This window comes from Haemaphysalis longicornis, unplaced genomic scaffold, assembly GCF_048455015.1.
Source record: "Haemaphysalis longicornis isolate Haplotype H1 unplaced genomic scaffold, Haemaphysalis longicornis Haplotype H1 scaffold_9, whole genome shotgun sequence".
Taxonomy (NCBI): domain Eukaryota; kingdom Metazoa; phylum Arthropoda; class Arachnida; order Ixodida; family Ixodidae; genus Haemaphysalis; species Haemaphysalis longicornis.
The window spans coordinates 130,454,271-130,464,177 of NW_027526460.1; the positions used below are offsets into that span (position 1 = coordinate 130,454,271).

A 9,907-nucleotide genomic window follows, 5' to 3' on the forward strand; every position below is an offset into this window, starting at 1 on the left:
AGGACAGTAATATTTCCTCCCGGAAATATTGGGGCTAGAGGTTACAAAAAAAAATGTTGGCGTTTTCACGTACGACGGATGGAGAACGACACGCCCCTTATAACGCGTGTTGAAAAATGAGGTTGCATGGGAGCGAAAGAGTGTAGGTGTTTTACGGGCTTTTCTTTAAACTATTAGCATGTATCACTCACGTTGCTTACGGCAGATTCTTGCCGCTTCGTTCTATTTCTTCGTGCGAATGCCTAATGTCTCGCCAAATGCGAAATGTGACCATCGACACCGTCAACATGAATGGTGCCAAAGGGGCTACTGCAACGATAAGATAGAAAACCCATTTGGGTTTGTGTGGTATTTGAACCCGGGTCTCCAGCGCAGGCTCCGAGTACCACTGCGCTAACTTGGCCGCCTGCCAGAGGGGGAACAAGAGTAAGACGGTTGCGTATACGACAAGTGAACGTGACGGGACGTGAGTAGAAGTGGCACACACCAGACACGCAGAACTCTCTGGAGGCTGTCGCGGGAAGTGCGGCTAGTCTGTCTGTCCAAGTAATTCGTGCCAAAAGACGACAGAGGGAAAGCGAAGCAAAGGACGCAAACAAGAGGTAGCAACTGAAATTGTTAGAATCACTTTACCCACGATCATCCAATTTACATTTTCCCTTAGTTTTATTTCGTAAGCTTATTCAACGATGAAACCACAAACAGACTTGACCAATCCCCCAGAGTGGGCTCGTTACACTTTTGTTATGGCTCCAACCAACCAACCGACGAACCGACCGACCGACCGACCGAAGGAAGGAAGTCGCTACTCTTTCGCCTTCGAACCTCGTAAGCAGAGTTAAGTGCCGGATAAATGTTTGCTTTGCATTGCGCAGGTATATTTCGTGCCTGTGTAATTCAGTTTCACAACAAAACGTTGAGCGAAAGCGTTCATCGCTGCTCTTTCCCTCACGTGTTTTGTTATTTCACGCTACTTTTAGGATGTACATGCACACATGCGTGGGTTAGCAGCTTTAAAAACTGTAAACGGTACGCTCGGGTAGGTTTTCGCTGGAAGGCGGGTGTTAGATGCATTCTGTTATAACTCGTTGAACACTGCGGTCAAGTAGCTATTTTTGCATGAAAGACATTCATCCATTTCAAATATGTGAGACGAGGTTCAAAGCACGATATATTTAAAGCGGCGATGATACTTCAAAGATCAACTTCAATAAGATATTTCTTACAATTATTACTTGGGCTATATTTGCAGCAACGAAGAGACCATATATCAGTAGTGACGAAGAGGCGGCAGCCCCTACCTGGAAGACTCCAAATTCGCCGGTATTTCCCTTTCGGTATGGCGGTTCATTACGCTCTGCGACCCGAACTTGTTTGACGCATTCCGGAAAAGCAGATCGGAATGGCCAGTGACGTCAAGGACCCGCTGTGTGAGAAGGAAGGGTTAGGTGGACTGCACCCAGAAGTGAAGCTGGGTTTTGTATCTATATAGCTCACCGGCAACGTATACCGCAGCCACGTCGTAACCTGTCACACCCCTCTGCATATGCCAATGCCAACCACCTTTGGAAAACTGAGTCTTTATCGTTTTCTCCAGGTTTCTGACCCGGAATTCTATCGTTTGTGTCCCTTTTCCCCAGGTGAGCGCCACCTTCACGTCTCGGAAGTGGTCGTGGACTGTGCCGCCCGGGTATACGGAGAGCGGGTGAGTGCGGCACCACTTTCGCCTACGTCGCCTCGGAGGAAAGAAGGGCGCCGCTGACTGTTCTTTACACTCAGTGGCGCCTGTAAGAAGAACGCCACTGAGCTTTCTTTACTTGAGGGTGGAAGTGCATGGTGTGCACATCTTGCTCTGTAGTGTACACTACGGAGCGAAACTATAAGCGAAACTTCCGTATTAGCGAAATTATAAATTCTACATGGGCAAGAGCGCCAAATATTTGCGCAGCACCGGCGGTGAACAGCCACGGAAATACCGAGCACATTTACACAGACCTGCCCTTCACCAACTGTAAAAACCGTACAACATGAATTCGCCACGGTTCCAAAAGCGTGGTGTCAAGTAATGAGGAGCAATAAGAGTCGCCGATCCACGTCCCAATTTTGTATGAACCTGAGTTCATGCTTAAAAATTGTTCCGGGGTGTAACGCGCCGACGCTACATCGGTGCTATAAGGGGCGCCGTCGTGGAGGGGTCCCTGGATTAATTTTGACCTCGTGGGGACCTTTAACGTGTGCCAAAATCTCAACACACGAGCGTTCTCGCTGTTAATTTGTCTACCTCTGAAGAGCGACCACCACGGCTGGGATCGAATCTGCGCCCTTGGGCTCAGCAGCACAACGCCTTGGCACCTCAGCCACCATGGCTGGAGCTTGTCAAGTAATCGTAGGCGCGCTGATATACCGCTGGCCACTTCTTTGTATGCTATATGCCTTAATTATCTGTGAGCTGATCTATACTCGGTGACAACTTAAGAATGGCACCGGAAGTTGCCGCTGTGCCTTATCACCGTAGCCGGATGTTTCTCCGCGCGGCCAAAGTAGGGCGTTACCGGGAATATTTTGAACATGGCGTGAGCCGTTCCCGTGATTTTTTGGACTTAATATGCTTATAAACGACTCCAGTGACGACAAATAAACTGCGTGAGACAAGGCAGACGATATCACGCATTCATAGCAAACTCCTTTCAAAACGCGCGCGCACTGACGTCACGGGTCGGGCGCTTTGGCGGAGTGATACAGCACATGAGGTGGTGCCGTTCTTGAGTTATAACCTAGTATAGATGCATCGATAGCCTTTCGGTGTCCCAAAACACAGCCCCGCTATCGCGCACCATGCGAGTAGGCCTTTCCATGTGAACAACTCTTCTCCTCCAACATTCCGGCGTTGACTCTCCGACCGGCCTCGCCTATGTAAGCACGACCACACGAATATGGCAGTAGCACCTGTTTTGAATGGCGCGAAACAGGACGAGCGCTTGAGCACGCATGTGTTCATGGCGGCACGCAACAAGCTTGGCATTAGCTTTCGGTCTACAATGCCACAAACCTTGTTCAGATTGTTGAGAACACCACATTAGCTTCAAGTGACCGGTAGAATTCTCCAAATCGCTGGGACAACCTGCGCACACACAGAAACAAATTATATGGCAATTAGCTGCTAAAAAGACTCGAACATAATGCAGGAGCAGAAGCTAAACGGAATCTTCCCAAAGACAACCCACAACTCAAAATCAGCAGATTTCAGACTGGGTAGAACCATGGGTTTAATTTTTTTTTTCACCGCCGCATCTCATTGCGAAGGTGGCCGATTCTTTTTCTCAACAACATTGACACGTATGGAGTGGGCACCACATTTATACACAATTTGGAAAGGTTTAGCATATATAATCTACTTGATACAGAATTCTTCAGATGTTTGTCCAGGAGAACCATGGAAATTTATTTCCCGCCGGCTCTTGGTTAACAAGCGGTGCGCCTGCCCCTATGACATAGCTCGTAGCCTGCGTCCAGATTCGGCGCGCCAATTCGGAGCTAGTTGTTACGCTCATGTTCGCCTCATTTACAACAAAATCAGTTGTCAGTGCGGCCTATTAACTGATCGTCTCTCTCTCTCTCTCTCTCTCTCTCTCTCTCTCTCTCTCTCTCTCTCTCTCTCTCTCTCTCTCTCTCTCTCTCTCTCTCTCTCTCTCTCTCTCTCTCCTTCCTGTCTGTCTGTCTGTCTGTGTGTGTGTGTGCGTGTGTGTGTGCGTGCGTGCGTGTGTTTGTTTCCGTTTCTGTGGAAAGTCCCTAGCACAGCACTCTCGACCTGGTATTACTGACTACAGAATAGTGCACCTCTGACTCAATTTTTAACCTTTTAGCGCTTTAGCTGACGTTAAGCTCCCGATTCCTCTGTCCGATCCGTACAATTGGCGCTGCGACGGCGCTGCTGTACTCGGGCGAGCACCCGTTGACGTTCGAGCCGACTCAAGAGTACCATAAATCAGCATATTTCACACTGTGTGGAACTGGGTTATGTGCTTTTTAAATTTACCATGGCTTTCTGTTCGCCTATACAGTAGAATCCCGTTGATACGTTACCGGTTCATACGATCCCCCAGTTTCTATACGCTCTCAATTATGAGCACTAAAAATGCCCCGTAGTATTACGGCATTTTTTTTTGGTTGCTACGCTCCTGGATAACACGATTGATCGGTGGATACTTTCAAAACTTTACAGTTTTATCCAACTACGACCGGATGATACGTTTTACGGTGAAAAAAAAAATACGTGCTGACGTGCGTGCGGACCGAGCCGCAGCGCGCGCGGCGCAACCAGCAGGCGTTTTGCGGCGACCGATCCGCTGGGTCACCGTGGCAGCTTTCCCGCAGTGCTGGGCTTGCAGGAGCCACTTTGGTAACGCGGCTGCCTTTAGCCAACGTCGCCTGTATAACGACGTCCCAACGTGCGACACGCTTACCTTGGAAGAAATCGTGGCGGAATCACTCCATGAAGCAGCGCCGGCGCTGGACGAAGCCTCTGACAAAGATAACGGTGACGACAGGGAAGAGGTGGCATCTCCGGCGGCCACCTATACTCACGACGTCGTCGGCCTGGAAGCGGTGCGAAGTTCCTTTCGCACAAAGGATAATCCCAGTGCGGACAAAAGTTTGTAATGTTTAGAAAAGGAGGTCGTGCTCTCAAAAGGCCTAGCATGCGCCAGCAGGCGTTGACAGATATGTACGACCTCCGAAATTTTTGTTAATATGGCGGGAGCGACGACCGACCGGCATGTGAGCGCCTTATCACGGTGTTCGGCAGGCGAGAGTAGGCGCTCGCGCATATTGCTATGTGCGGATGAGTGTCGTCTGCTACACTGTTTCTTTGAGAGTGGTACACCCCCTGCCACTGCATCTGAATGACTTTGTGCCCCACGCTGCTTAGCTACATTTGGCGGTAGCGAAACGGCCTTGAAGGATAAGCTAAACAAGGGGTGTGTTGCCCTGAGAAGAACAGCGGAGCAGATATCGCTCCCACAACACATAGTTCTATGTGCGTGCGCGTACCCTCGCCTATTTTGCCGGTGAACACCCTGATAAGGCGCTGCGTCCAGTGATGTGCCGTGCGGTAATGGAATGGAATAAAGACTTTATTGAATGTCTGCAACAGACGCAGTGTGTTCACTGCGCCCGGACGTAGCCACTCGTCGATCCCGACGTCACCCTTACTCGGACCACCCCTTCGCTCCTCGCTACGGGGTTGGACGCCGCTGCCCCGTAAAGGAGGGCGTCGCCCCGCAGCTTTCGATCCGGTGCTGCTTTTCGAGGGCCGCCAGGACCTGCTGGACGGCTGATAGTTGGGTGTCCTTGTGGTAACTGCGCACTGCTTCTTGGATCCACGGTGGTAGGTCTGTCCTGGTTGCCGCCTCGTTCGGTCGCACTTCATGCTCCCACAGCAAGTGGGTGATCGTGGCCCCAGCATTGTCCCACAACACGCACGTGTCTTCCGTATAGAGTTCTGGCTGTATGCGTTTCATGACGACCGGGGTCATCAGTGAATTCGTCTGCTGCTGTCTGAACGTGGACGCTTCCTCCCTTGTTAGCTTTGGGAGCGGCGGTGCCAGAACCATCCTGTTGTTTCTGTTATAGTTGGTGATACCCTGGAAACTTTTCCGGGAATTTTCAGCTGTAATTTTGACCAAAAGGGCAAAAGGGAATCTTTAGTAGATGCAGGGTATTTTAGAAGTCTTGCAGTAAAAAGGAAAAATAATGTCATCACACCATACCTCGCATTATTTATTACTTTGTTTTCTTTTAAAAACGTCCCTTATACTTTCTTGGATTTCTATTCAAATATTCTCAGTCGGGCTCGCGTAAGCCACAAGCATCTCAGTGTGCTTCCAATCCAGTTCATAAATCACGAGTACCCCATGAGGAAGAGCTAGTGAAGCGTGAAGCGGCGGTGGATGAAGGCCTGAAGCCTGTTCGCATGTATTCGTGCGCAATATACAAAAAAAAATATTTCAGCTGCACCTTAGTCCACGTGCTGTCAACGAGAGATGGCGTTCGCAGTCCCGGCGCTGAGCTAAAATGACCTCAATTACCCAACATTCTCTCGTTGCTTTTTATACGGGTAGTTTTAACTTGACGCTTTAGCATGCAAATTAATCATGCTGCTTGGTACAAAACGTGCAATGCGTAGTCAAATGCTGCTAAGTGGCAGGCGTAGTAAAGTTTATTTCACGCTGAAAACCTAATTCCCTGAACGGCATCTGCGTCCGGAAACACAGGTGGACAATGTAGGCATATGTGGCGATGGCCAGCGCCCAAAACCAAACAGAAATCCACGTCAAGTTCTATCAGCTACGAAATGAGAATACAGGGAAATTTCCAGGAAATCCTTGAGAAACTTGCGGGGGAGAATGCTACAAAATAGGCAATTTCTGAACCTAGAAATGGGAATTTTTCGTCCCAGTACGGAGCATCACTGGCGCTGACATGGTGATCGGTCGTTGCTCCCGCTATATTATTACAAAATGTGGGGGGCTGTACAATGAAAAACGGTCATTAAATGCTCATGTTCGTCTCTATGTTGATATTTTTTACTGCGGCGGATCATACGTCTTCCAGGATAGCACGTTTCTACCTCGCGTTTTCATTTAGACGTATCTACGTGTTTCTACTGTATTCTTTCTGCTGCCTTTATCATACTTCAGCGAGACAGGTACCGAAGGACACAGCAAGTAAAGTCGCTGACACCAACAGGTCAACCCAGCAGTTAATTTCATTCTGGTTGATATTTTTGTTAATATAGTTATTTGTGATTAATTTATTTCTTGGTAATTAAGCCTTCAAGTAGACCGCGCTAACAATGGTACGAATGCACGAAAAAAAAATCGCTTGTCCCACCCGCATCTCTTGTGTCTGTATTTTCCTAACAAGGCGAGCTCTATTTATGGAAGGCAACGTGGCGGTGCGACGTGGCGTTGCGAGACCCAATCCTGGCTTCGATTTCAGTCCCACTGGTCTAACCGGCTTCTGGAGCGACTGCTTTTTTTTCTATTTTACTCTGCTGGTTTTACAGTGACAGACGGTGGTGCAAACACCGATCCGCAAGCATATATAACTTTCCCTTGTGTACTTGGCGCAATGCACACGCTGTGTTTACGAATCTGTATGCGTTCCACGTATACCGGCTCTGCTGCTGCTTTTGCATGGAAGGGCTGCCGATATTTCAGGCATGGCATCTAAAAGTGAGCACACACTGTCATATACCGGAACGGCTTCCGCATAACATGCGCCCGAATAGACTTAAGAACCGACTCAGCTGGGGTACCGCCACATTTTGGTCCTTTGAATTGATGAGGACATTTCTTAGTGTACAGCATTCCCCGCTCGTGAAGGAGCACGCCCTCTACAAGAAATTTATTTGTTGGCGCCAGCAGTTATTTTAGCCGCAATGGTTAACAGATGACAGGAAGAATTCATGAAGCACTTTATATTGCACAGACACCCTTTAAAAATGGATGACTGAATTATTTCATTCCAGAGAGGAGCCTAAAAAGCCCTGTAGGTAGGGGTCGAAAAAGGGGACTTTGAAAGACGTCACAAATCAGTTGTAGTATATGTAACTATGTAGCGTTCAAATTTCATTATCAATGTAGTTGTCGCTCGAGGTCCCATTGGAGCAACACAGCTAACATCATAGACAGCGCAAGTGTCTCACTCTTTCGCTCTGTGGAGTTCATCTATTGTTTTTTCTTGGATTGGTATTCTTACTTATTTTTATGCACCGTTTGCTTTGCTTTTTCATTCAGCGTTTGCATTAACGATGTCCTTTTCAAAGTATTTTTTTTGCCCGGACTCTGCTAGCAGCATTCACTTGTTTCTCCTTTTTAACGTTTCATGTTTGTCTTCTTCCTGCCGCACCTGCAATGTCGAATATTCACCACTCATTATTGTAGCCACCCCCAACCTGGCGTAGCAAGCCTTTCCACAAGCAGGGCTAACCTCACCAGTTCATATTAAAGAGCCCTTTCTCTTCCTCTTTCTTGGCCTCCCCTTCGGGCAGCGGGTGTCCGGCATACTTCTTGAAGTCACATATGGTTGGTGTGGCAAGATGGAAGCGCAGCGGTGTTCATTTGTGACTGGTTTGCTTGAAATGTAGCCGGTCCGCCATTAAACCATTTTATAGAGATTTAGGACGAAGTCTCTGTGATGTCTAGATGTCTAATATTTCGAGGTTGTCCTTAATGTACTCGAGCTGCTGTAACGGCGACGTCGGAACCCTGGCGCTTTTGAGTTACTGCGCACGGCCGTCTGAGAAGGTTGCGCATGACCAAATGAGGTGGAACAAGTTGGGTGTATCGCTGCTGCCACAGTGGGGGCACCTGAGTAAGGAGGAACGTCTTGGGTTCACTGAGGTCTGCATAGCGAGACCATGAGACCATACCGAGACCATAGCACAACAAGGTTTCCTACTAAGGGGTTAAACGCGGATGATAATCATTTCTCGCTTTCCTTGCTTCTTCCATTTCGTCGTTGGATTGAATGACATGACTTGTGCACCAGCACTGCTGCCTGACCAGGGGTGGAGTGAGACTTTGTCTTATCTTTGAGAGTGCGTGGGATTTCGAGATCCATGTAGATGCTGCAGAGGGGAATTTTGCAAGTGTCTGTAGTCTCCTGTAGCACCAGAATAAAAAAAACGCCGCAATTTTATTTCAGGGAACGTTAATAACGCATCTCCCGTTCTAGCGTAGCTCGCCCACAAAATAACTCTTTTTAGTGCGAAGCTGTACATGACATCTCAGGATTCCTTTCTGTCCAGCCGTCTACAGAGGAGTAGTCTACAGAAGAAGATTTGTGGCAAAGACAACCTTCTAGCAAATGCGCTAAGCTATAACACTACCACTAATAGCAGTGCCAGATTTTAAAAAAAGCACAACACGGATAAGTTACCTCCTCTGGCGAGATTAGACACGTCATCTTTGTTACAAATGAGATGTGATTGTCAATCAATCAATGAATCAATGAATTCATCAATCAATCAGTTAATTGAACAATTATACAAACGATCAAAAATAATCTCAGCACCTCTTAAGCTGACGTAGACATCACGAAGAAAAACCATACTGTAACTGGCCAGTAAGACGACGGTATCATTAGGACAAGTTTCATATGCTTGTCGTAATTCGAAGTTCTTCTTGGACCTAATATTACCGGAGATTAATACATTGTGGTGGCAACGGGGTAGCCAGGCGGCGATTTTTTGAAGAAGGTCGTTGACACTTCCACATTTCTCAGAGAACTCTGCATTCGTCTGCAAGTTGTGACGTCTACAAGCGCACCAGGAAGACCCGAGGAAAGGCTCTAAATATTGCAGAGGGAGTTGGCCAATGTGTATCTCAATTGTATTTACTATAGTCTTTCATGAGAGTGTTGCTGTTGCTATTAAATTACTGGTTAATTACAAATAGTGCATCCGTAGTCAATTTGTTTATTGTTGTTACCCCTCCCGTCTAAATGTTTCCTACTGTCTGGGTAAAACAAATGAAATGAAATGAAAGCTGAACAGCGTGCAGTCGTGGTCTTTCACCTCGACTTTTTGCTGAGAAGGCTAGATTGAAGCCAGGGAAGGAAAGTGAGAGTGCGGTGGTGGAGGGGGAGCGGGAGAAGGAAATGAGCTGAGGCGAGTCCACTTAGCCATGAAAATCTCTGTACTCCGTCTCATAAGTTGGCTGCAGCAAGGCGGAACCTAAGGAGTGTGTGGCGTCGGTGTGCCTGCGGAGCGCCATGGTGCTCTGGTTGCACTTGCTGTTCCTACATGACATCCCTAAAATAGACATTGTTGTGAACATTGGCGTAATTTAATACCTACCAGAAAGGCTTACTGTTGGTAGCTTTAAGCTCTTTGTCAGCATCA

The 9,907-nt window shown here is 47.8% G+C and overlaps 1 protein-coding gene across 1 annotated transcript in view; it reads left to right on the forward strand.

Annotated features, from left to right (window-relative positions):
• Positions 1 to 1,644: 1,644 nt before the first annotated feature.
• LOC144153436 (uncharacterized) overlaps positions 1,645 to 9,907 on the forward strand; it is an 84,173-nt gene continuing 75,910 nt past the window's right edge. The window contains exon 1 of the mRNA XM_077685083.1: positions 1,645 to 1,705. The gene's annotated coding sequence lies outside the window, so the exon portion shown is untranslated. The remainder of the gene's footprint in view (positions 1,706 to 9,907) is intronic.